The following is a 5,358-nucleotide window of genomic DNA, read 5'->3' as shown; positions in this document are numbered from 1 at the left end:
ATCCCCGACCCATTACTCTTGCGTGTACCTCTCGCACCACCCCATCTATATATAAATTGAACAGCTAGGGCGATATAACACATCCCTGGCGAAGTCCCACCTTTACCTCAAACCACTTACTCTCTCCATTTCTCCTAAAAGCTCTTCACTCCTCTTAACAGATTTCCTCCTATCCCATATATCTACAATACCTCCTATAGTGCCTTCTTGTCTACCCTGTCATAAGCCTTTTCCAAATCCATGAAACCCCTAAAACATTCTTACCTTTTCCTAAAGCTTTCTCAAATATCTGTCTCACCACAAAGATCTGATCCACACAACCCCTGCCTATCCTAAACCCACACTGTTCCTCACCAATTACTCCTTCTGTTCTTTTCCTAATCATTTCAATCAACACCCTCCCATTAGTTTTCCCAACTACATTTAACAAAATGATCCCTCTGAAACTACTACACTCACAATTATCCCCCTTTCCCTTGTAAAGTGGAACTATACAGGCACTCCTCCAGTCCCCCGGCATTCTACCTTTTAAACAAACATTAAATAATCTCACCAGCCAGTCCACCATCACTGTACCTCCCTTTTTCTTTTTTAGACATTCTGCATAACACCCATCCAACCCAGGTGCATTGCCTGTTTTCATCATCTTAACAACTCCCTTGACCCCATCTTTCCTTATCTCTTTTCCTTTTTCCTCACTCATCACTGTCATTGGTATATGTATATGTATATATATATATATATGTATATATATATATATATATATACATTTTAACAACCACAATGCACTTTAATTCTAAGCCATCAACATCGGGAGACCCAATGGAGGCCGACATGCAGAAATTGAAATGCGGTACTGTCTAGGACTCGAACCTGGCGATCACATGACAAGTGCTGTAGTGACTTACCAATTACGCTATCTCTCTTGATAGCGTAATTGGTAAGTCTATATATATATATATATTTATATATGAGTATATATATATATGTATATATATATATATTTATATATGAGTATATATATATATATATATATATATATATATATATATATATATATATGTATAAACATATGTACGTGGAAGAAGGGTGGGACTCTATAGTTACAGCAAGGTGATACAGATGCACGCCATTGTCTCGCCACGTGGAAACAGTTTCCACTCGCCTCAGAGGAAACCTAGCCCGACATCCGACCCCTTTTCCTCACAGAGTGGAATTTCCTGAATGTCAGTCAGTCCCCAACCATTCTCCTAAAACTATGCTCTTCCCCCTTACTGTGTGGGATTTGCTTGTCAAGAGCCCAAGTCTGGTTGGTTTGATAAGGAAAAACTCGCTTGGATATAAGAAGGAGAGGATGTAGGTTGTCATTCTTGTAAAACGAAAACGACTGCGACTCAAAAAATACCGTTTTCTGATTTACTAAAACGGAATTGGGGATCATGAATGAAATTAAGTTCTACACACACATGCACACACGCGTGCACGCAAACACACATACAAACACACAGAAACAGATATCATACACACACACACACACACACACACAGCAATATGAACATTGCGAAGGAACCAAATATGGAACATTTTTGCAGGTTGAACGTCGGAGTGAACCCTCTCCCCCCAACATGTTTTCAAAGCCCATCAACACCTTCACTTGCCTCCAAATCTAGCCCAAGATCTCTATAAAATCTAATTACACATTTCATTAATCATTAAAAAAAAAAAAAAAAAAAAAAAAAAAAAAAAGTATCCGACAACAGGCGACTGATCGGCAACACGTAGTACAGAGTCAGAGGAACTAAGGATTGTTGGTTTCGCAGGCAATGGAACTCTTCTCACTTCGCTTTGCCAACACAGTGTTGGAAATATATTGCATTCTTTGACAACACGGGTTGGTTTAGACAAGTGATCAAAGCGCTTTGATATCTAAGTACAGAAAAAACAAAATAGCTATTGACGTTGGTTGTGGGTATGTATCATTTCTACAACCCTTTCGCCACGAGCGAAGGGAAGGGAAGGGAAGGGTAGGCAAGATGACTCTGAGTGAATAAAATCGCCAGGCGGCAGCAGAAATAAACAAATAAAGTCGTACAACACAAAGTTTCCCTCTCTACCCACCACCTGTGGCCGTTTATTCCAACTGCCGCCTGGCGATTTCATTCAGCTGAGCTGTCCCTGACCGCACTTCAGCCTTCCTTGGTCTCTTCAGCTCTCTGAGAGTGGCGAGCGATCAACGGCTGGCATCCGCTACGTATTCTGTAATGTCGTGGACTGAAGCCGGTTCTTCGTTTCGACAACTGAATAATATGATGTGGAAAAAGAAGAAGAAGAAGTGGAAAAAGAAGAAGTAGAAGAAAAAGAAGTGGAAGAAGAAGAAGAAGAAAAAGAAGAAGAAGAAGAAAAAGAAGTAGCAGAAGAAGAGGAAGAAGAGGAAAAGAAGAAGAAAAAAGAAGAAGAAGAAGGGGAAGAAGAAGAAGAAGAAGAAGAAGAAGAAGAAGAAGAAATAGCAGAAGAGGAAGAAAAAGAAGAAGGAGAAGTAGAAAAGGAAGAAGAAGAAGAAGAAGAAGAAGAAGAAGAAGAAGGGGAAGAATAAGAAGAAGAAGGGAAGAAGAAGAAGAAGAAGAGACGGAGAAGGAGAAGAAACGAAGTAGTATTGGAAGAAGAAGAAGAAGAAGAAGAAGAAGAAGAAGAAGAGCAGCAACAACAACAATAATAACAAAACAACAAAAACAACAACAATTTAACAATAACAATAACAATAACAATAATATTAAAAAGGGACGAAAGAAAAATATGTACCGGGTAATGTAAATAGATAAAAGAAAACGAAGAAAAATATGACGATGGAAACATGAAAATGAAAAAATAAACAAATAAAGAAATAGAAGATGAAATGAAAATAGATGAGAGGATAAAGAAAAACATGATTGAAAAGTGAAAGATGAAAAAAAAAAACAGACTAGAAGAAGGGGGAAAGAAGAAAGAAGCGAAGGAAGAGATGGGTAGAAACAAGAGAGAGAGAGAGAGAGAGAGAGAGAGAGAGAGAGAGAGAGAGAGAGAGAGAGAGAGAGAGAGAGAGAGAGAGAGAGAGAGAGAGAGAGAGAGGGAGAGAAAGAGAGAGAGAGAGAGAGGAAGAGAGGGAGATGATAGATAGATAGATAGAGAGAGAGAGAGGAAAGGGAGGGAGAGAGAGACAGAAAAAAAGAGAGAGAGAGAGAGGAAGGGAGGGAGATGATAGATAGATAGATAGAGAGAGAGGGAGAGAGAGAGAGAGAGAGAGAGAGAGAGAGAGAGAGAGAGAGAGAGAGGGAGAGAGAGAGAGGGAGGGAGAGAAAGAAGAGAGAGAGAGAGAGAGGAAGAGAGGGAGATGATAGATAGATAGATAGAGAGAGAGAGGAAAGGAGGGAGAGAGAGACAGAAAAGAGAGAGAGAGAGAGAGAGAGAGAGAGGAAGGGAGGGAGATGATAGATAGATAGAGAGAGAGAGGGAGAGAGAGAGAGAGAGAGAGGAAGGGAGGGAGAGAGAGAGAGAGAGAGAGAGAGAGAGAGAGAGAGAGAGAGAGAGAGAGGAAGAGAGGGAGATGATAGATAGAGAGAGAGAGAGGAAAGGGAGGGAGAGAGAGACAGAAAAAAAGAGAGAGAGAGAGAGAGAGAGAGGAAGGGAGGGAGATGATAGATAGATAGATAGATAGAGAGAGAGAGAGAGAGAGAGAGAGAGAGGGAGATAGATAGATAGAGATAGATAGAGAGAGAGAGAGAGAGAGAGAGAGAGAGAGAGAGAGAGGGAGATAGATAGAGATAGAGAGAGAGAGAGAGAGAGAGAGAGAAAAGACTGCGGAAGAGGGTGGGGGGTGGAGGGTGGAGGGTGTCTAAAGAAGTGGGAAGAGTAAAGAGGAGAGGTTGATCCCAAAGAGGAGAGGTGGAGCAGTTGGGTTCGAGTGCGGGGTTACCGTCGTCCCAGCAAGTCAGTCAGGGTTCAGCTGTGGATGGGTCGGGACGTGGCTTGTGCTACTCGGCCCCCGCCTGTGTGAGTGCGAGTTTGCGTGCTGTGAAGTTCGCGTCCGCTCGGCGTTTTATTTACGCACAACTTTGTTGATGCCCTTCGCGAAGGTGCGGTGGAAGTTGTTTGTTCTCTGATTATCCTGTATCGGTGATTACTAACCTTTCGATCTTCTGCCGTTGCTCAAAGCGATGTTGTCCAAGTCTTGAATTTGGTTTCGAGTTTACGTGGACGTATGTTCCCAAACTCACCTTTCGCGACAAATGAGGCAAATCCCTCGTCGAAGTGAACGACAGCCGTAGAGGTTCAATATATATATATATATAATTACGAGTGTCGTGGTGGACCTTTGGGTGATGGGGGACTGCAGCGCTACGGTGTAAAAGACATACACAAGACCTACTGGACCTGCCAATGCCGTCTGGAGTTTCTGCCTCGATGATCATCACCAGTAAATATAACTACAATCACAGTCGTGATTGTATATCAAGAGAAGAACCAGTGGCGACCAGCGGTGTTGGAAATGTCAGTATTGCACTGGCAAGTGACGGAGTAGGAAGCGCGGGAGTAGACTGGGTGAGGTGAAGAGGTAATTAATGTCTTGGTCCGAGGTAATGATCGTGGTTGAAGGCCGAAGGTGATGTAGCGAGACTGGAGATGAATGAACAGTCGCAGTTAGATGGATTGACAGACAATGGTGGTGGTGGTGGTGGTGGAGACCAAATCAGCCCGTCTGGCTTGTGGCTCAGGTGTCACCCAGGGGCGATGGATGAGGAGCACAGTTACGGAAACAAGTCCCTCGACATTGCTGGATCGGAGTGAGGTCAAACGTGCTTCGAGTCGCTGCCAACCGAAGAAGAGAAACGCTCCCGAACTACACCAAAAACAAAAGCCTGCCTGCCGTGTCGTCACGACACAATACGACGTTTTTTTTTTCTTTTTTTTTACGTCTTTGTGACTTAACACCGAGGGACTGCACCGAGGAACTTGTGTGGTTGACTGTACATACACGTGCACTGGGAGTCAAACGACATGGCTCAGTCGCAGGTGATGAGATGTGGGGAACAGCTGTGGGGAAGTGAGGAGAGTGGCAGATGATTAGGGAAGGAAATGTAAACAATATGTAATGAGTGACGGCAGGGCACCGGGGCCAAAATCAGTAAATGCAGTAAAGTAGGGCATGGGTATAGCTATATATGTATGCATCCATGTATATGCGTTCTCATGTATAGGCATGCACGTATATATATGTAGGCATGTATGTATATATGTGTATTTTCATGTATATGTATATACGAGTATATATATGCATATGTATGTTTGTAAATATATATATATATATATATAATATTTATATAT

At 42.4% G+C, this 5,358-nt stretch overlaps 1 protein-coding gene across 3 annotated transcripts in view; it reads left to right on the top strand.

Moving 5' to 3' along the window:
• The first annotated feature begins 3,926 nt into the window (after positions 1–3,926).
• Positions 3,927–5,358, top strand: part of LOC143034633 (uncharacterized) — a 166,897-nt gene continuing 165,465 nt past the window's right edge. For 2 of the 3 annotated variants that reach the window (XM_076200976.1, XM_076200972.1), the window contains exon 1: positions 3,970–4,109. The gene's annotated coding sequence lies outside the window, so the exon portion shown is untranslated. Of the gene's footprint in view, positions 4,110–5,358 lie in introns of all 3 variants that reach the window. The other variant, XM_076200973.1, reaches the window with a different exon arrangement.

The sequence above is a fragment of the Oratosquilla oratoria genome, chromosome 17 (assembly GCF_046742065.1).
Source record: "Oratosquilla oratoria isolate Oo_2021 chromosome 17, ASM4674206v1, whole genome shotgun sequence".
Classification (NCBI taxonomy): domain Eukaryota; kingdom Metazoa; phylum Arthropoda; class Malacostraca; order Stomatopoda; family Squillidae; genus Oratosquilla; species Oratosquilla oratoria.
Note: the sequence above shows the minus strand (reverse complement) of the source record. Positions and strands in the feature narration are given on the sequence as shown.